Genomic DNA, 22,617 nt, shown 5'->3' with positions numbered 1-22,617 from the left:
GATTTGCCAAAAGGGTTTTAAAATGCTGACTTCAATAGCAGCCAGGTTCTATGCATATTTCTTCACAAGTCAGAGTCACCGAGTTCAATGGGGAATGGTCACGTAAATGTAAAGATCAATATAAATGTGCATGGAACTATTTTATCCTTCAATTTCTACGTTCAGATAGCCTTCATTTAGGTAAGACTGGCTGATCTAACAGATGTAAGAGAAAACATTTGGTGAGCAAAGTATAGCCTACAGCTTTAATTATTGATACATATTTACAACCCATTCTAGAGTGATTGCAAGTTCAATGATACACAAATAGATAAGATATCCTTCAAAAGAATAAAGGGATGGAAGGTAGAAACGTGGAATTAAGGCAAGTAACCCACTACAGAAACACCGATATAAGTAAAGAAATTAATTCCTCATCCGTACAAAGAAACCTAAGTGAACAGATGCTATTTTTAAAATTGTGTACTGATAATGAAATAAAATGAAAGTCTATCTTTTCATGATTCAGATGCTGTTATGGTTTGTTTCAGAATTTGAGAAGAATTCAGGAGACATTTGGAAAACAACCTCTTGCACATTTTCTCAATTTTCTGGTAAAAGGGCAGCCAGCTTGCCAATTCATAAGAAAGCCATAAGGAAAAGACTGAAAAATGTTCCATCCCATGAACTGAAAGATAAATTGGGTGCTAATGTGAAAATAACCAAGTTATTGAAATTTCTCTATCCTTGTCTCTTACTTTTTCAATAAATCTTGTTAAAGAAGACTCTGTGGAAAATAGTCTTTTAATTGATTAAAATATCAAGAGTTTGACGTTAATTTTAGCAGCTTAAATACTCCTTTTGCAAGAGTTTATCTTGTTTTGTGTCCTTGATATAGGCCATGGTACCCAATAACCCACTGAGAACACCAGTGACTGCTCAATTGTCACAAATATGTTACTTTAACAACAGAACCAGAACAGAAATAATAAACTGGCTAATACTAATGCAGTAAATTTAAGCAAATCCAGCCTTCAATTATGGTTACAAGTGCAGCATCTTCTAACAAGTTACCAACCTGTATAGCAGGGGCAGTCAACCTTTTTATACCTACCGCCCACTTTTGTATCTCTGTTAGTAGTAAAATTTTCTAACTGCCCACTGGTTCCACAGTAATGGTGATTTATAAAGTAGGGGACAAAACCCCTACCGCCCACCATGAAAGCTGGAACGCCCACTAGTGGGCAGTAGGGCCCAGGTTGACTACCACTGCTCTATAGGCTCATTACTAGACAAAACACAATAGATCTCCAGACATGATATAGACAATAACACTCTGACTTCATTGATGTACAATCACTCCCAAAAGTATCCTACACCTTGGTTTTGGGAACTGTTTTCTGATAAAGGAAGCTGAGTTCTATATTCCACAATATTCCATGCCTACAATAGGGCTGAACTTAAATAAATGAATGTATTGACTGACTCAAGTTTGACACTGCCTTCCATCCTTCCGAGGTCAGTAAAATGAGGACGCAGATTGTTGGGGGTAATATGCTGACTCTGTAAACCATGTAGGGACTGCTGTAAAGCACTGTGAAGTTGTATATCAATCTAAGTGCTATTGTTATTGATGTTAAACTAGAAAACGGGTTTATTTACATCTCCTGCCTTCATTATTTGTCCAGAAAAAAATGGCTTTTTGAAATGGATCCCTGATTTTTAGATTTGCACATTTTCTCAATTTTGGAATAACTCTATAACCATTAGAAAACATTAGTCACTTCCATTAATTCCTGATCTTCTAGAATGACTGCAAAAGGTATCTATTGGTACTAAATTGGATTTCAGAGGAGCATGTAATTTGAAAGTGAGGAAGGAGGCGCAAGAATACTTAACTCACTTTAATATACAGTATGTCATAAGAAATTATACATGTTTTATAATTATTATTTAAAATTTATTTTACTTATCCAACTTCAACGAATTTCATAAAGTCTTTTTCCAATTGCCCATTGGTGTTTCATAAGACTCATTGATGAAATATTTCAGATATTCCAGACTCTTACTCAGGATTAGTAAATTCTAAGCATGTATTTTTCTTGACCCTAACACTACCCCTCTCTATTATGCTCTACATAATGGTTTACTGTTCCCCCCACCTCTATTCAACATATACATATGCTAGAACAGTTGCTGGAATTGGATATGTCTAGTTTGATGAAAAGAAGGACTAGGGGTGACATGGTAGCAGTGTTCCAATATCTCAGGGATTGCCACAAAGAAGAGGGAGTCAAGCTATTCTCCAAAGCACCTGAGGGCAGGACAAGAAGCAATGGGTGGAAACTAATCAAGGAGAGAAGCAACCTAGAACTAAGGAGAAATTTCCTGACACTTAGAACAATTAATCATTGGAACAACTTGCCTTCAGAGGTTGTAAATGGTCCAGTACTGGAAGTTTTTAAGAAGTTTTGACACATCATTCAATTGTCTAAAATAGTACAGGGCTTCCTACCTAAGCAGGTTGGACTAGAAGACCTCCAAGGTCCCTTCCAACTCTGTTATTCTGTTAGTGATATTCAACTGTACATTTCTGACCCATACCATCCAAGTTATGTCATCAAGCTTCGTACTTGAAACCCTGATATTGTGGAGGTCTGGGAAATATGGATTTCTGCTTAATTCCAACAAGACCAAGTGGCTGGATGTTTTAGCCCACCCACTAGATTCCACAACTAGATTCCTCTAGTTGTGGATGGAATAGCACTATCCAAATAGAACATGTGCACTGTTTATTTATGAGATTTATAGGCCACCCCAATCTTTTACAGTTGCTTCCAGCTTACAGAATATAACAAAGAACAAACAAATAAAAAAAACAATATTATCAGAAGGAAAATCTTCCAAAATCAATAATCATTTAAAAGACCAAAACATCACTTAAGAGCTCTATCACTCTCTCTGATTCAAGGGCTGAACGCTCCCCCGATTTAAGGATTTGTTTAAAAAGGACATCAGGGGTGTGACACACACATCTTTATCATTCTTTTATTTTCATGGTTCTTCTTCAAGGACCACTTGGGTAGCTGTGATTAAAAGGATCTTTGTACAAACCATGACCCATTTTACCAACTTACCATTCTTAGATTGGGAAATTCTGCTCAAAAATCACCCATGTTTTAGTCACTTCCTGTCCAGACAGTACAATGTGCTCTATATGGGATTAGTCTTGAGGACTATTCACAAGCTGCAACTGGCTCAGACTGAAGTGGCATGTGCAGTTTTGGACACACCAAAGCAAATCACTGATTCACAAGCTTTATCATCTCCCAAAAGGTGGTGGTGGTGGCGGTGGTTGTTGTTGTCATTCAATTAAAATTGTTGGTTATCATCTTTAAATCCTGTGTGGCAAAGGCCCAGACTGTTAGTGGAATTTCCTGTCACCAATTGTCTCTGTCCATCCCACCATGCAAAGTAGGCATCCTCTAGGCCAGGGGTCTCAAACTCAATTTACCTGGGGGCCGCTGGAGGCAGAGTCTGGGTGAGGCTGGGCCGCATAAGGGATTCCACAAAAAACGTTGTTAAAAAAATATCCTCAAATGTTATACTTTCATATCACGGTGGGGGCCACAGGATATCGTCCTGCGGGCCGCAATTGGCCCGCGGGCCACGAGAATGAGACCTCTGCTCTAGGCCTTTTCTGTGAAATATTGTCATCTATAGAGTGATCCCCAATCTTTCTGGCTTCGTGGACCAGCAATGGTAGTAGTGGTGGTGGTGGACATGGCTGCCGAGAGGATTATTAAGTGTTGGAACAAGACTAAAATGGGCCCCCTCACCTACACATTAAATTAACATGACCACGAGGGTCTCCCCTCCCCCTCCCCACCACCCTATGAATTTCACATTACTTCTGGCACCAAGATAAATCTTAACCAACCGAGAGGCTCATTAAAAAAGGGGGGGGGCTGCCAGGGCAGCGAAGCAGATTGGGAAGCAGGGGGGTGAGGACGAAGTATGGAGAAGTGGTGTTGAGTCCACGCAACCCACAAGTAGATTTTTTTTTCTGACTGGGAGAAGAATTATTCGCTCTGGTCCCATGATGGCGAACCTATGGCACGTGTGCCACAGGTGGCATGCAGAGCCATTTGTGCCGGCACGTGAGCCGCAGGCAAACTTACCTCACTGCACATGCGTATGCCTCACAGCTGATTTTCAGCTGGTTTGAGGCCTTTTTCGGGTTCCCAGAGGCTTGAAAAAAGCCTCTGCAGGCTTTCCACGCCGAATAATAGGCCCGTTTCATCACTTCCTATAATACCGGAAGTGCAGAAACAGGCCCATTATTCGGCCTGCTAAGCCTGTGGAGGCTTTTTTCAAGCCTCTGGGAGCCCCAAAAAGGCCTCAAACCAACCAAAAATCAGCTGTGAGGCGCAGTGCAGGCAAGGGGGCAGCGGGGGGAATTGCACATGCATGCACAGGGGGCATAGGGGGTATGTGCATTTCATTCTGGGTGCTGGCACATGAGTGTGCGCACAATTTTTGACACAGGAGCGCAAAAAGGTTAGCCACCACTGCTCTAGTCTACATGAATGAAAGAAAAGTGATGCTTCCCTCTCCCGCTCCCCCTCTCCTCCTGCGGTTTATCCTCCTGCGTTTTAAAGCCTTCTCTTGCCAGTTACCCTTTGGCATGGCTGGCGCACACAGATCCTCTGGCTAATCTAACAGTGGCACCTCCTTCCTTTTTGGCATGAAAGATTTTGACAGGGTGAGAAGTGGAAGTTCATTCTTCAAGAGAAGGGGAGAAAGAGAGAGGAGGTAGAGAGGGGGCAATCATTGCTGCTGTTGCTGCGCGGGAAGGACACGCCTTCTTTCCTTGCAGGTCACCCTCCAATGAGTTGACTTGATTTGGCTTGGGAGTGTTTGCTGCGAGCCACTCCCATCGTCCCTACCCCCACCCTTGCCCGGGTGCGTCCAGGTTGACACACCATCCCGCTGTTTTTCTTTATAAAAATTTGATTTTGTAAACATTTTAAAAAAAATCCCCTTCATGGGCCCCCTTTGAGCTCCATGGGCCCTGGAACAATGTACTGGCTGAACCCCGCTCTCCTCAGGCCTGGTGGAGGGGAGGGGATGGTTTCACGTGCACACATGCGGCTTGCACAAATAGAGTTTCGCGTGCATGCATATCACTTGCACGATTTGATCCCCAATGAGCCAAGGATCAGTGGCGGTCTGCGGACTAGGGTTTGGGGACCCCTGATCTATAGGATACATGATTTTTCTGTTGGAACTCCTGGCCAATGGAATAACTTCTCCCTTGATATTTGGTTGGCCCTAATACTATTAGCCTTTCCAAAGTCCTTGAAGAACTGGCTTTTCTTTCAAGCACTGAGGCCAAGATATTAGCTGAATCCATTATATGTTGTCATGAACTGTGAGGTATGTAATATATTACAAACCACAATTGCATTGTATTATTGCTTTATTGTAAAGTAAACACAGTATACAATAATTTTTAATATTTCATGTTTTCTTGTGGTGTTAGCCACCCAGCATCACTGAACTGAGATGGACAGCCGTGTCAATTCTATAAATAAAGTAAGTAAGTTAAAGGAGATAGCTACTTGAAATCTCCAGGCATAGCATGTTATGAAAGACCACCTGCTGAAGAACAACAGAGAGGAAAATGATTAATATGAGCTTTGTGAAGATTTAGGGCTCGCCACGTGGAAAGCAGCTTTCCAGTTCTGATGACTATTTGGTCAAATACAAGAGGGTCTACTTATTTTTCAAATGACAGTAGGACATAAAATAAGCTAGATGCCAAATGTCAGTTGGATAAACTTTATTTTTTCTCCAGTTTTTGTCCACCCCAGACAGAGTTCTACAATACAAAAAACGTGTTTTACTTCCCACCATCTCACTTTCACTATTTCAGCTGTGAACCACAACTATTCTTTTTCTGGAATGATTGTAGCATTGAACCATTTACATATTCCCCGTGTGGAAATAGTTTGGATTAGTTTGCAACATAAGAAACCATTTCAAAATTTTCGTTCATGCCTCTCTGGATTTGAGAAGTCCACTAAAAATTTATAACAAATATTTTTCTTTACTCTATCAGGAAATAAAGCCTCACGGATTTTGAATGGCAATAAGACAACACAGAAAAAAAAAATGTTTGTTAAATTTTTAAGGATGTGCTCCAAAATATTTGAGGGAAAGGGAAATAAAGCAATATAACTGAGTTTACAACTGTTAAAATGTTCTTGATTATGGTTTACCAAGGCCTGTTGATCAAGGTTGCTTTAACTTTTCTAAATTTACTTTCAATTGTTTTATCCTTATTTATTTAATCCTTGACTAATGTTGGTTGTTGAAAAAGTAACCATTGGAACTTCAGTACCTACTTTTGATTACGCTGGCTAGGAAATCTGGGAGTTGAAAACTCTAACATATGTAATCAGATTACAAGTAGTCCTTGGCTTGCAACCAGTTGTTTAATGACCATTCAAAGTTATGACAGACACTAAAAAAACACTTACAACTCAGATTCCAAGTTCTGGTGTCTGTCCCCCCCCCCTCCATGGGTCACGTGACCACATTTTGGTGGCTTGGCAACCAGCCCATCATAACAGTCATTTGCAGCATCCCACAGTCACATGACCACAATTTATGACATTTTTGCTAGAAACTGGCGCTTACTTCCAGTTTCTGACAAAAAATGCCTCATGGTTCACTTAATAACCATGGCATTTGCTTAAAAATTCCCATGTTGGCTTACTGATCACTGCCAGAACTTATTGATCATCATGACTTATGACTGAAACTTCAGGCTCAATTATGGTCATAAATCAAGGTGTACTTCTACAAACAAGGAAAAAAATTACCAAAATAGTTCCAAATTTCCAAACAGCACAATGAATTTTAAAAGGCAAATTGAGTATAACTTGTAACAAACCATCACAATATGCTTAAAACAACCATTCACAAATAATGTTGTTAGTTATTAACATTAAACATAATATTAAACATCTTAGGTATTACATCAGGTTTCATATTCACATAGTAATGCATTTTCTGAAGATACCTTTTCCAAAACTGAGGGACAGAAAATGTGTGTCTGAAGGAAGTGATTTATTGTGATCAGAAAATATAGACCACAACTTTTGTGTTTGTGCAATTAAAAATATATAGTATTTTCCAGTTTAAAGTTAAACCATATTTTCCAGTTAGTTAAGAAACGTTAGACATATATAGAATTACTGCACATAACAAACATCTGTTTGTACTAGAGTCAAAAATACTGATGAGATGGAGAATGGGAACCATTCCAACATCAAGACACTCGGCTTGGCTCCACTGAAGCAAAAGGAATTTTGGCCGGTTGTTCATATGGTGGGGAGAGATTAGAAAAATACAGGTACCTGTTTGATGCTGCTTACAAAATATACCTTGAAGGGAAAGGTATTATCCTCTTAAAAAGTATTTACTTCTTTTTAAAATCAAAGAAACTGATTCTTAACCTTAACAAGTGGTTCTTGATATTTATGATACACTTCTAGGAGTTCCAAAGACTTAAAAAATGTATACATTAGTGGTATTTTTTTGTTTGAAAGATGCAATTAAGAACTATGGCAGCACTCCTGATGATTCACAATTGTACCATCCCTACTGATGGAACAATAGCATTATTATGATTAGCAAATATGCAGACAAAAAGCAGACATTCTTGCCACAATGGTTGTGCAACTAGTATAAATCAACATATATTGCACAATTATTTGATCCTGCATTAATTCCGTTGCTTTGTGATTTGAAGTCAAAGTATAATACCCAATTAAGACAAACACGCATGTCATCTGCAGTAATTGTTTAGGTTCACAGTTCTGCCAGTGGTTTCTGCTCAATTCCATGCCATATCTCAATGATTTGAATCCAAATTTCAAAAGCATCCCATCTCCTTCTGATCAATTGCAAATACTAACAAAATAAAAGATTTGGAAGGGGCCACTACGTCTCCTCCTGTTCCAATTATGCACAGATATCACTGATAAGATTTCTTAAGTAGAATAAGTCCTCAATTTGGCACTGATCTCTTAATGACTGTGGGAAATTATGACAGACTTGAAAAAAGTTACTTATGACCCATCTTTGAAGTTACAATTGCCACGCCATTCCCACAGCTACATGATTGCATTTGAAACACTTAGCAACTAGCTCGTGTTTATGACCCACAATGACATAATCATGTTTTGAGACTTTTTTGCTCTTTCATGGCAAAAAATGGCAAAAACCATCTACTGGATAAGCTGGATCATGTGGTTCACTTACTGACCATGATTAGCTGAATGACCATCATAAAAGTGGTTGCAAAATCAAGTCTGGTCACTTATGGCTGCTATAACTTATGACCAAAATCCCGGGCTCAGCTGTGATTGTAAGTCTAGGACTACCTGTAAGACAGTGTGATTTTAAATGCAATTGCTATGGATGCTTTGCTTTGGAATGGCTGCTTTTGATTATGGTTTGCTTTAACTTTCAGCTCTCTTATGCTTTCTCATGCTGCAAAAAAGAGATCTAGGCTACAGTATGATGGATTGACCACTAGTTTACTTTACTTTACTTTATCTTTACTTTACCTTTACTTCATCTGGGTTTATAGGCCACTCCGTTTCATGCTTTAACATAGCTGGCAAAGACTTAGACTTAGCACTTAGATTTATATACTGCTTTATAGTGCTTTACAGCCTTCTCTAAGTGTTTTACAGAGTCAGCATATTTCCCCCAACAATCTGGGTCCTCATTTTACCCACCTCAGAAGGATGGAAGGCTGAGTCAACCCTGAGCCTGGTGGGATTCGATCTGCCAAATTGCAGGCAGCTGGCTTTCAGCTGAAGTAGTTTGCAGTACTGCACTCTAACCACTGAGGCTGCGTCACCGAGACCAAGAAATATGCAGGTTTACATACTGTATATTTAATGCAAGCTTGCAATAAGCACAGAATCAAGAAAACCATATTTATAGTGAGTTAATTAAGGGTGGAATCCCTTTGAATCATTTGAAATGCTTTTTGCCAGAATTCTCCCCCACCTGGACGGGGTTGCCATTTATTAGATCATGCTGATTGCCTTGCCTCTCATCCTATCCCAACCATTCCAGAATCTTTCACATTCCAGTTGTGAAAGTATCTGAGCAGCACACATCCCAACCTCCATGCTCTTTGTTTAAAATAATGAAATAATAAGCAAATTAATAATATTGCACAATCTACATATAACATCAGGAACTTTCATCAGCCTGACCAATTTTTTTTTTTTAAAAAAAACCTTCCAAATCAGAGGGAATATTTTTTAACTGTCTTCCTAGGAAACAGGATATGAGGGGCATATACCAGAGAGATGCTGTTCTACAGAAGAGAGGCAGAGGATGAGGAGGAATGCTTCCAAGTCCCTTGCAGATGATGTGAGTAAATGTATCTGGAGAAAGCCCAGCCTACCAGTTTTTGTTGGAGGGGTGAAGACTATTGAAAGTAGGCCACCTACAGATATTAAAGTCTGAAAGGCTTTAAAGATATCAGTAAGAACCTTGATTTGTACCCAATAGCCAACTGGCAACCAGTGTAGAATGGCAGCAGGAAATTCAGATGGGGTAGATTTACACTATGCAAATACTGTATATTGTTCTTGATAGTTGATGATTGGCTTTCACTTCATACTTACTTATGTCCCAACATGATAAACTCCTGCAGTGAAATAGAAAGCAGGTATTTTTTTAAAATAAAGTTTTATTTGGGTTTTCACACATACAAAATACAAGTAAAACATCTTTTTTGAAAATAGCACGGTCCCGGGTTGAACTTCTTTATACAGACACAAAACTCAATTTCATGCTCCTTTTTGTGTTCTATTCCATATCTTATACTATTTTTCTATATAGTTTTTCATTTTAATTTTCTAATTTTATTTTGATTTTTCTCATCTCAATTCAAATCATTAATTTATACTTTTGTCTGTTCTGTTTCAATTTCATATTATCTCATCTTAAACAATTTTCTCCTGTATCATTATACACCTTTATATCTTTTAATTACATCCATTCAACTGTTTTTTCAATTTCATATTATCTTTTCTCATTAAACAAATTTTCTCCTGTAGTTACTAACTGGAGTATGACACCTTTATATCTTTTAATTACATCCATTCAACTCTTATTTAAACTTCAATATATACCTTAAGGTTATGACCTTCAATATAAAACATAATACATAACTTCCAATCGAATTCTGCTTGGTACATTCTTATAATACACACTATATTCTTTTTTTCAAAAAAGATTATAAATATATGTAATTATAAACCTTTCATTCCATTCCAATTCAGTTCTATCATTAATAATCATTAAAATCTTAACATCTTTAACACTTCTTTTCAATTAAATATCATACTTCCTTAAAGACACATATAATCTCCATAATTAATTTTTCCCTTCTCTTCACATATGTTTTGTAAATCATTAAATATTCATTTTGTTACATTTATTTATTGACAAGCATTCCACTGAATTACGATAGCTATTTTATCAAACATTTTAATCATACATTGTTTCATATTTTCTAAAATTATTTCTGTTTCTAATATAACAATACTATCTTATGTACCTTTGCAGAATCCCTTTTTCCATTAAATTTTCACCCATTATCTCTAAATAGGCCCTGTTTCTCTGTATTTTGTTTCTGTCCTTTATAACTTCTTTTCCTTTCTTTCTTCCCTCTCTTCTTCTCCCTCCCCTTTTTACCCCCTTGTCTCTCTACTTCTAATTCTCTCTTCTGCATTTCCCTCTTCTGTTGCTTTCTGATTTTATACTTATTTTTCCACTCTTTTTTTTTGGAGTTGTTTTTCCCAATCTTAAACTTTCCATTCTCTTTCCCCCTCTTCCCCCACCTAAGATTACTTGTTCATTAAGATGGCTTCTTCTTTGTCCCAATCTTCTTGTTCTGCAGGCATTTCTTGTTGTTTCTCATAATTCCAAATCTCCATTTCTAAAAACTGAAATACAAAGCCAAAAGAACCTCTCCTTCTTGTGCATCTTCTTTGTACTTTTTAAGTTCCATTTTCAGTTCTTCTAAAAGTGGAGCCATTTTAAACAGTTTTAAACAACCACCCAATTGATTTTAGTCATTCAAATACAATAACCAAAAATCCAGAAATCATCAAGTAATCCAAATACTTCCAAGTTATTTCTTCTTATTTCTTTTTCCACTTTCTCTTCCTGGGGTTTTTGTTGCGATATTTCAGTTAAAATGTATCTTTTGGAAGTCTTGTTGAGATTTTGCTGTAAGTTTGTTTTAATTCCAGGCAGTCTCCTCCCTTCCAGATCCTGCCCTTTTATTCTTTTTCTCTCCTTTCCTGTTTTCAAAAGCTTTTGATTATCCAGAAATCTTTATTATCCCTTTGACTTTTTATTTTCAGCATTAAATGCCTATTAATGTCAAAGTGGATTTTTTTCCAATTTCTTGCTTAAGTCTCTTAGCTGTCAGTATAGGAAAAGGAGAAAAAAAAACCAAAATCTTTTCCCTTTTCTCTCTCCTTCACAGCTTAAAAATCTTCTTAGGGAACAATGTTATTGTTTTTTTTTTAATAGTTTCAATTCCAGGGTACCTTATTTGTTACTTTTGCTGTTTGACCCGGTCAACCAAAACTTTCTCTTCTTATCTTCCCCCTACACATTCTTTTCCGGTCAAGTTCTTCTTTGTGGTGGCCATTTCTGACAATTGCTACAACTGCCTTCGGGAAAGGGAGTAATGGCCAGCTGGGGAGGAGAGATGCGTCTCTCCTCAACCCTGCAGGCAGTCTCCCCCCTCTTCACCACCTCTACGGGGTGGCTTAGCCCCGAAACCAGCCGGCTCGGGGCGCTCCAGCGGTGAGCAGGGATCGAAGCCTCACAGAAACGAGGTTTCAGTCTGTCACCGAAGAAGCTCAAACTGAAAGTCCGGAAAGCAGGTATTTTTTGTCATATTAATACAATTGTAGCATTACCCACAGGTCCACCATTTCTCTTCTTTTCACGTTATGTATTCTCCTGGCAAATTAGTTTGATGGCTTCTACTTCTTTACTTCCCTGGGAATTTTGTCTTCCATCTCTCTATACTTATCTGTCCATCCTTCATAACCACTTTGCCCTAATCTGAAGGTATTCATCCTTAGAGTCAAGTCAGCAAACCATTTTCACTCAACTTCTTCTTCCCAAACATAGGGTTGCTTTGGGAGAAGGTTGATGGGTTACTGATTACTTTCAAGTTGACATATAAAATCTTTGGTTCATGTTTCAGACAGCAGTTTGCTCTCCAGACATTTTCTATTTAATTTACAGCAAATGGCTTTTAATACATTCTCTATCAAAGGCAATGTTCTTTAAATCAACTTTTTCGTTAAAACACCATTCATAAGACAATGCCGTCTTTTTTTTTTCCAAGATGAAAAAAGCAGGTTTTATTTTCCAATTCAGTAATGATGTTACACTAATCCCAGTTAATGATCTGAATGATAACATTTATGCTACTCTGGGGGGGGAGGGGTCAACCTATTCTCCAAAGCACCTGAAGGCAGGACAAGAAACCATGGATGGAAACTTATTAAGGAGAGATCCAACCTAAAACTAAAGAGAGATTTCCTGTCAGTTAGAACAATGAATCAGTGGAACAGCTTGCCTTCAGAAGTTGGGGTGTTTTTAAAAAGAGGTTTTTAAGGAGAGATTAGACAACTTTTTGTCTGGTGTAGGGTTTCCTGGCTGAGCAGGGGATTGGACTAAAAGATCTTCAAGTTTCCTTCCAACACTGTAATTCTGTTATCCTATTCTGTTATCCTATATTTCATAAAATCTTAAAACCATTGGTTGTTGTTAGTCGCAAAGTCGTGTCCAACCCATTGCAACCCCATGGACAATGTTCCTCTAGGCCTTCCTGTCCTCTACCATCTTCTGGAGTCCATTTAAGCTCACGCCTACTGCTTCAGTGACTCCATCCAGCCACCCCATTATCTGCCATCCCTTTCTTCTATTGCCCTCAATCTTTCCCAGCATTAGGCTCTTCTCCAGAGAGTCCTTCCTTCTCATTAGGTGGCCAAAGTATTTGAGTTTCATCTTCAGGATCTGGCCTTCTAAAGAGCAGTCAGGGTTGATCTCCTCTAGGACTGACCGGTTTGATCGCCTTGCAGTCCAAGGGACTCGCAGGAGTCTTCTCCAGCACCAGAGTTCAAAGGCCTCCATTCTCTGGCGCTCAGCCTTTCTTATGGTCCAACTTTCACAGCCATAGATTGCAACTGGGAAAACTGTAGCCTTGACTATATGCACTTTTGTTAGCAAGTGATGTTTCTGCTTTTTAGTAAAACCATTAGTATTCTACTGCAATATCAATATCTCTCCAAACATTTAACTTTTGGGGATTATTTAGTTGATCCATGGGGATGCAGAAAGATATGCATGAATGCTCAAAATCAGGAACCTCCCTTAAAAATCAGGAAGAAAAGAGTTGGACAAAGTTGAACTTCCAATTAGAAAATTAATGTGAGAATATCAAGGAAAGATTGAGCACTCATGCACCTTCCTAATTTGGCAGTGGTATATAAAACATTAATGGTGTGGAAAAAAAGAGCACCCATGTAGATACCTCTCAAATTATATAGTATGTTTCTTTTTCAGAGCAATAGATATTTGTCTGGGTAGATTATTTACTTATTGCAGAAATTCGTAGCTTTCTAATTATTCTATTTAACTAGACAACCTCAAAAGTCTACCTAAAAATACAAAACAAATGTATCTTAGTTGCTATCTTTTAGTTAAAAAAATTTCTTTCTAAAACCCTTTAAAGGGGAACTGTTTTTTTATCAATTTTAATATATTATTATTCCTTTGTTTCCATATACAATGCAAGGAGGGGAACATATCAATATTCCTTCCTCCTCCTATTTTCTCCAAAACAATCTTGCTGGACTAAGAGAGATTGACTGGTCCAAAGTCATCCAGCCGGGTTTCATGCCTAAGATGGGACAACAGTCTTCTGGTTTCTAGGCCAACTTCTTAAACACTAGACCAAACTGGCTTTCAATTCTTTCCTAAAGAATAGGGGGTGGGAATATATATGGCTGTTGAGAGAAGCTGTTCCACAATGAGGGTGTTGCCATAGAGGAGGTCATCTTCCAAGTCCCAGCTGTCATGATCTTTTATGCAACGGATACATATCTGCCGAACAAAACTCCACATTGGTGACAGGAAGGGCATCCGGCCATTAAAACATTCCGCTAGCTCCATTCAGCTGCCCTGACTCCGCCACGCAAGGGATTATGGGGTTATTAAATGAAGATGATGATGATACCAGCAATATCCTCTCCCTGCTAAACCAGGTAGGAAGAACACTCATTGGGCGGGTTGTAGCTACAGAAGATGCTTCTGAAGATAATCATATGTAACTTAAACCTTTCAGAGGGGTGTTCAGGTTTGATCTCAACATCTCTTGCCTTCAAGACAGAAATAAAGATACGCTTCGGTCAGTTAGTTTTTTCCAAGCAGTTTTCTTGACTGATTTACCGAAGGAGTTTGTCATTGTTTCTGGGTGCTCCATTTTTCCCCAATCTAACCATTCCTCAAGTTTATTCTAAGCAACACCTGCAGATGGGACAGGGGATAAAAGGAGGTTGTCAGCGTTCCAACTAACAAACTCCAAACTAATAAACTCCGAGACAGTCATTTTCTCAAAGTTACATTTTATTAGAGTTGCCATAGAATAGAATAGAATTCTTTATTGGCCAAGTGTGATTGGGCACACAAGGAACTTGTCTTGGTGCAAATGTTCTCAGTGTACGTAAAAGAAAGAAACATTCATCAAAAGTCAAGAATCATAAGGTACAACACTTAATAATAGTCATAGGGTACAATAAGCAATCAAATCATACTAGGAAACAGTCATATTGGCACATCTGGGAAAACCCAAACCTGAGATTTCCGGGTTTTCCCTTCCCAAAAGAAATTGAAAGATCCATCCCCTGCATCCATCAGTCCATCACATGGCCCAGTCAAACATCGTCCCAACTGGAGGCATTCCTCTAGACACTCCCCTCCAGGTGCAGAGCGACATGTCCTTGACTTCTAAGAAAGACTGTTGTCAAGTCTAATTGTCCAACTCTCTACGAAATCCCCTCTCCCAAATTTCCAGGCACTAAATATGGCAGCCTCAAAGCTTCTAAGTGAAACATGGCTTCCAAGGTGCAGAGAGACATGTCCTTGACTTCTAAGAAAGACTGTTGTCAAGTCTAATTGTCCAACTCTCTACGAAATCCTCCATAGGCAGGGGGGGGGGGGGGGGGGGGGGGGGGGGGGGCGGGGGGGGGGGGGGGGGGGGGGGGGTTTTATGAAGGGGGCTAACTACCAGCTGCTAGGGGAAATGAGTTGCTAGGGGGAAGCGACATGTCCTTGCTTCAAGCTGTCCTCACATCCCTCTCCCCAAATTTCCAGGCACTAAATATGGCAGCCTCAAAGCTTCTAAGTGAAACATGGCTTCCAAGGCTGACAGGTGAGGTAGAATAACAAATGCAGCACTGCAGAATTGCAACATAATCATCATACCATTTGTAGGTGTGACTTTGTACATGTATGAAAGAGATGAAGCTTGACAGGGCTTCTTTTGTCAGTCCGACCAAAAACAGTCACTTCTGCCAATAACACTGCTTGTATTCAAAGCTCTTTCAGAGAGACGGGTATCAGCCATCGAAGACAATCCAGGTCAGGGAACAGGCAAGTAAATATTATAAGCCTATTCTATTGATATAGGTTATAATAATGAAGTCACGAAAACCTCATCACATTTCTCCTCCCCTCCTTCCTAACCTAAAGAGAGTCAATGCAAGGGAATCTTGATTTTTTTTTCCTCACCCCTTCCTATTTTATCAAAGCTAAGTTAATATTCTTCTCATAGAGATAATCCTTGACTTACAACAGTTCATTTAGTGACAAAAGCACTGAAAAAAGCAACTTATGTCCTGTGGTGGGATTCAATTTTTTTTTACTACCGGTTCTGTGGGCGTGGCAGGCAGGGGAAAGATACTGTAAAATCTCCATTCATTCCTCACTTCTGGGGGAAAGTTATTGCAAAACCCCATTCCCTCCCCACCCCACTAACCTGCTTTCCAGCTCTGTTCTCCTGTGCAGGGCAACAAAAGAAGACCCGGCCAATTGGAGGCAGATGGGGGCGGGGCCAGTCAGAGGTGGTATTGGCCGGTTCTCCAAACTACTCAAAATTTCTGCTACCGGTTCTCCAGAACTGGTCAGAACCTGCTGAATACCACCTCTGCTTATGACCCTTTTTCACATTTACAACCACTGCAACATCCTTGTGATCATGTGATCAAAATTAAAATGCTTGGCATTTTATACTTACGACTGTTGACATCTGCCTCACTTAGCAACAGAAATGTTGAGCTCAACTGTGGTCGTTAAGTCGAGGACTACTTGTATTTTCCTCAAGGTCATTTCCATATTTCTCCACAACAGATGAGGATCACAGTTTAGTTGGAGAACGAACAGCCTCATCTGCAATATTCCCTCAATGCGGTTTAGAAACAGGGCCCAGACTATTAGTTAATTAGGTCTGGCTTAATGTAACGTAAGATAGTTAAAGAAACAGGTCACAAAAGAAAGAAACTTTTTTTCCTCAGAAACGGAAAGATAATTTTAGAAACATTCTCACTAATCCATGAATGAACTTCCCCTTGGTATTCATAATTCTTACTTGTAACTTAAAAATTGTGATTTCATTTTCCATGTAAGAGAATTGCAGCATTCTGGAAACCTGAACTAACTGCACATGGAAGGCATTGATTTAGGAATAAAATACCCCAGCAAGCCTCTGAATAACGTTAAACATAAACCATTTCCTGGTGCTGCTATTAACATTATACTTTTTAAAAATTTGTCCCATATTTCTCCTACCTATTTGCTTGCTCCAATAGTTCAGGAGAAGGAAGAGGGGGATTTTTAAAAAAAAATCTAAAAAGGAAGAGGCCTAATAGGTTTTCTGGTCAATGTTCAATAACCAATCATTCTTACAGGCTGAAAATCGGAAACACCTGGCTGAAAGTCGATCTAGCTAGCTGCCTTCACCCACCTTCCTTTTATTGATTGGCTATGTATCAGTTTTAACGCTCTGCTCTTTCCCCATAATTTATGAATTAAGAAACTGGTGTTATTAGTGTAAGGGGAAGGTAGGGTTAAAAAAACTTTGTACATGTTTTGTTCACAGTTGGGGTTGACAGATGAATTATCCCGTTTAATTCCTACCAGCTGAGCTTGCAAAGGAATTGCCAAAATTATATTCATCACTCAGTTGTAACACCCATAGTGTGAGAACAAGTGCAGGAGTATAAATAATATTATCTTCTTTCTAGAAAGTTTACAGACCCTATGACTTCAATATCATGGAAACTTAAAATTTATAGTAACTTAGGATGCTATCTTGGCACAAATGAAACAAATATTAAAGCTCCTTCTTATACTTATGTGAAATAAAATGTAATCCATAATGCCTTTTTTTCTATATTTCTCAGAATATCAGCCAGTTCCTCCAGCCCAGTAACCTATTCCCTTTTTAAAATAATCTTTTCCTAAAGACGGGCTTTCAGGACGCAAAGCTGCCCCACTTCTTTTATTTATCCAAAATGCTCAGGTTTTCAAATATTTAAAAAAATGGTCAGAATAGAGTATGCAGCAGAGTATCTCTATTGCAACCCCTAATATTCAAACAATTAAGATAAAAAGCTAAGTAATTTCCTGCATAGTAAAAGACATTAAATTCTGTTCTCAAAGATGCCACAATAAGCCTTATGGATTGTACTGCTTCAAAACTGGAATACATGCTGTAGTTAAGAGTAAAGAACATAAGGCTGAATATTTTGACTAGGAAAAGGAAACTTTTAAATACAGAATTCAATGTTACTTTTTGTTTTGGGGTTATAAAAATTGCCTTTGGTTGTTTATAAAAGTATATACCGTAGATAGCCTTGCAAAAGGCATGTAGCCTTTTGGTTTCAAACCAATTCCCCACAAGAGCAAGAAAGTGAAGTAAAGCAATGGAAATTGAATATGATGCCTAAACTGAATTATATTTTACAGTATTGAATGAAAAGAAACCAGATTCCTAAGTCAATATACGGAGTCCTCAACTTTCAACCGTTCATTTAGTGATGGTTCAAAGTTATAATTGCATTGAAAAAAAATGACTTAAGGCTGTTTTTCACACTTATGAAGACTGCAGCATCCCCACGTGATCAAAATTCAGACACTTAGCAACTGACTTATATTCATGACGGTTGCAATACATTGAGGTCATAAGTGTGAAAAACTGCCTTAAAAAGGGGTCATGTGATCACTTTTAGCAACCTTCTGACAAGCAAAGTCAATGGGGAAGCCAAATTCACTTAGCAACCGCTGTTCCTAATTTATCAACTGTCATGATTTACTTAACAACTGTGGCAAGAAAGGTCATGACATGGGGCCAAATTCACTTAAATGTTTCATTTAGCCACATAAATTTTGGGCTCAATGATGGTCATAAGTCAAGGACTACCCGTAATGAACACATGTACAAATCTAGTTCATTAACTTCATACAGTATAAAACAAAAACATCTCCATAAGTACAATCAGAGTTCTGAAACACCGGATAATGAATTCAAAATGCATCTGGGAGTATGCAGATTCTACCAAGCATCCCTCATACCAAGTCCAAATCCATAGATGAAGCAGTGAGATCCAGTTGAGTTCAATTCTTTATTTGCTTGCACCCAATGGGCAGAATCTTGTCAAATTAAAGTTATAACCTACTAACTTACTAGTTATATCAGGGGTGTCAAACTCAAGGCCCAGGAGCTGGATCCGGCCCACAGGGGGGTTAGATCTGGCCCGTGGGGCTGACCTGGGAACAGCAAAGGACTGGTCTGCAGTGCCTCTACCAGTGAAAACGGAGCTTGGGAGGGCCTCCGTTTTCGCTGGCAGAGGGTTGCAAGAGGCCATCACAGCTGAAAATGAAGCTTGGGAGACCGTTTTTGCTGGCAGAACTGGCAGAGCACACCACCCTGACACAAGTGATGTTGAGCTGGCCACGCCCACCCTGGCCACACCACCCTGGACCCCAGAGGTCAAACACAACCCTGATGCAGCCCTCAGTGAAATTGAGTTTGACACCCCTGAGTTATATTCTGAGAAATTCTAGGATGTGGCCACCCTGAACCTCTTCAACATCTTGGAACAGCTTGCCTTCAGAAGTTGTGGGTGCTTCATCACTGGAGGCTTTCAAGAAGAGACTGGAAAGGCACTTGTCTGGAATGGTATAGGGTCTCCTGTTTGAGCAGGGGGTTGGACTAGAAGACCTCCAAGGTCCTTTCCAACTTATTCTACTCCATTCCATTCTATTCTCTCGCTCCCCATTCATCTCACGATTGCACAGTCTCCTAATCTGGGCCTTTTTCTCGGAAGGCTCTACTGCTAGATTAGTCCACATTTCAGCCAGATTCACTTAACAACCATGTTACTGATTTAACCACTGCAGTGATTCATATAACAACTCTAGCTAGAAAAGTTGTAAAATGGAGCAAAACTCAATTAACAACTGCAACATAAATTTGGGGCTCAATTTTGGTCATAAGTCGAGGACTACCTGTACACTGAAAGCAGAGTCTGAGTTCTAAAATGGGTTTTGAAACTCAATTTATGTTCAGTCTTTGTCACTGCATGCTAAGCCTCTAATTTTTAATAAATGATAGCATAGCATTCCTGATGTCTGACTACATATGTACCAATTAGCAAGAAATCGTGTTATGTCTTGAAATTTGTATCTTAACAAATGAAGTTTCTGAACTATACATGTTCCTTCTCAGAAATTCCATTCTTTGCAGAGATAAATTATTCCCCTTAATGAGAAACACACACTACCTTGGTCGAAGAACAAGAGCAGAACTGATTGAAGGAAACACTGTTGTTGTGTTTGGGCCCGTAACAAGATTGTATCACATCTCACTTTTGCCGCCACTTTATTTTTTTTTAAACAAGATCTTTCATTTTCCCATTAGCTGCCAAAATGTGCCATTCTAAAAATAGGTTGTGCACGATTTCCATATAGCACATCATCATAAGGCTTATCTGAAAAGAAACCCTTCCCATTATAGATAACACTATCTTTACTGGATTTTAATAATACTTCCAATGAAAGTATTGATCTGTTGTTAGCCTTCTCCAATACATATAATTTTCAAAGTAGTGTGTATCTTTGATCCTTAAAAAGCAATATGCCGCTCTTCCGGTTTGAGCTTCTTCAGTGACAGACCGAAACCTCATCTCTCCGAGGCTTCGATCTGTGCTCGCCGCTGGAGCGCCCCGAGCCGGCTGGTTTCAGGGCTAAACCACCCCGTAGAGGTGGTGAAGAGGGGGGAGACTGCCTGCAGGGTTGAGGAGAGCCGCATCTCTCCTCCCCAGCTGGCCATTACTCCCTTTCCCGAAGGCGGTTGTAGTGGTGGTCAGAAATGGCCACCACAAAGAAGAATTCGACCGGAAAAGAATGTGCAGGAGGAAGATAAGAAGAGAAAGTTTTGGTTGACCGGGTCAAACAGCAAAAGCAACAAATAAGGTACCCTGGAATTTAAACTTAACAATATTGTTCCCAAAGAAGATTTTGAAGCTGTGAAGGAGAGAGAGAAGGGAAAGGATTAGGTTTTTTTTCTACCCTTCCTTATACTGACAGCTAAGAGACTTAAGCAAGAAACTGAAAAAAAATCCACTTTGACATTAATAGGCATCTAAGCTGAAAATAAAAGTCAAAGGGATAATAAAGATTTCTGGACATTTAAAAGTTTTTAAAAGCTGGAAAGGAGAAATAAAAAAAGATTAGAAGGGCAGGATCTGGAAAAATGGAGGAGACTGCCTGGAATTAAGGAATTGAACTGTAATTAAAAGGAACTTACAGTGAAATTTTAACAAGATTCCTCAAAGATACATTTTAATGGAAACTTAGTAACAAAATAATAGAACCCCAGGAAGAGAAAGTGGAAAAAAGAAGCAAGTAGAAACAGCCTTGGATTATTTGGATTACTTGGTGATTTTTGGTTTTTGCATCTAGATGACTAAAATTAACTGGGTGGTTGTTTAAAAGTTTTTAAAATGGTATCACTCTTAGAAGAACTGAAAATGGAACTTAAAAAATGGAAAGAAGACACAAGAAGGGAGAAGTTCTTTTGGCTTCGTGTTTCAATTCTTAGAAATGGAGATCTGGAACTATGAGAAGCAACAAGAAACGCTTGCAGAACAAGAAGATTGGGACAAAGAAGAAGCCATCTTTAATGATCAAATAATTTTAAGGGGGGGGGAGAAAAGGGGAGAAAGAGAGTGAAAGGTTTAAGATTAGAAAAAACAACCAAAAAGAAGAACAATTTGAAAGATAAGTATAATATTAGAAAGCAACAGAAGAGGAGATTACAGATGAGAGAGTTAGAAGTAGAGATATGAGGGGGTAAAAAGGGGAGAGAGAAGAAGAGGGGGAAGAAGGCAAGGAAAATAAATTGTAAAAGACAGAAACAAGAAATGGAGAAACAGGGAAAAGATATAAGGATTGTAACCATAAGTTTGTTTAGAGATAATGGGTCAAAATTTAATTGTAAAAGAGATTCTGCAAAGGTACATAAGATAGCTTTGTTATATTACAAATAGAAATAACTTTAGAAAATATGATGATGGATAAAATATTTATTGTAATGCAGTGGGATGTTTGTTAATAAATAAATGAATTAAAATGATTGAGAGAATTAAAAGGGAACATTTTTAATTATTAGTAATGATTTATAAAAATATAAGTGAGAAATATGGGGAAAAAAGAATTAACTATGGAAAGTTTATAAGTGTTCCCAAGGAAGTATGATATTCAATTGAAAAGAAATGTTAAAGATGTTAAGATTTTAATGCATATTCATGATAGAATTGAATTAGAATGGAATGTGTTTTATTTACATATATATATAATTTTTTTCTTTTTAAGAATGTAGTGTCTATTTTAAGAATGTACCAAGCAGAATTCGATTGGAAGTTATGTATTGTATTGAATGCTATAATCTTAAAGCTATACATTGAAGCTTAAATAAGAGCTTGAATGGATAAAATTAAAGGATATAAAGGTGTCATACTCTAATTGATAACTACAGGGAAAAATTTGCTTAATAAGAAAAGATAATGTGAAATTGTAACAGGACAGACAAAAGTATAAATATATTGGTTTGAATTGAGATAATTAAAACAAAGTTGAGAAAATTAAAAGAGGGGAAAAATTATGTAGAAAATATAAAATGGTAATAAGATATGGAATAGAATATAAAAATGAGCATGAAATTGAGTTTTGTGTCTGTATGAAGAAGTGATAACCTGGGACCATGCTATTTTCAAAAAAGATGTTTTATTTGTATTTTGTTTTTGTGAAAACCCAAATAAAATTTTCAAAAAAAAAAAAAAAAAGCAATATGCCAAAACATAACTAAGGTCAAGTGGTCTCTGCTTTTTTAATTTACTTTTCATTCATACTCATAACGTAAATAAACAGTGCATTTTGTCTTTG

General features: G+C 38.3%; 1 protein-coding gene across 4 annotated transcripts in view; it reads right to left on the bottom strand.

The window, feature by feature from the left end:
* CCBE1 (collagen and calcium binding EGF domains 1) overlaps nt 1-22,617 on the bottom strand; it is a 200,355-nt gene that overhangs the window by 155,195 nt on the left and 22,543 nt on the right. The gene's annotated exons all lie outside the window — the stretch shown is intronic.

This window comes from Notechis scutatus, chromosome 2 (genome assembly GCF_049901735.1).
Source record: "Notechis scutatus isolate UNSWTSFEM ecotype Mainland chromosome 2, rNotScu1.2, whole genome shotgun sequence".
NCBI classification, from domain to species: Eukaryota; Metazoa; Chordata; class Lepidosauria; order Squamata; family Elapidae; genus Notechis; species Notechis scutatus.
The sequence above is the reverse complement of the archived record's forward strand: the minus strand, read 5'-3'. Positions and strand labels throughout refer to the sequence as shown.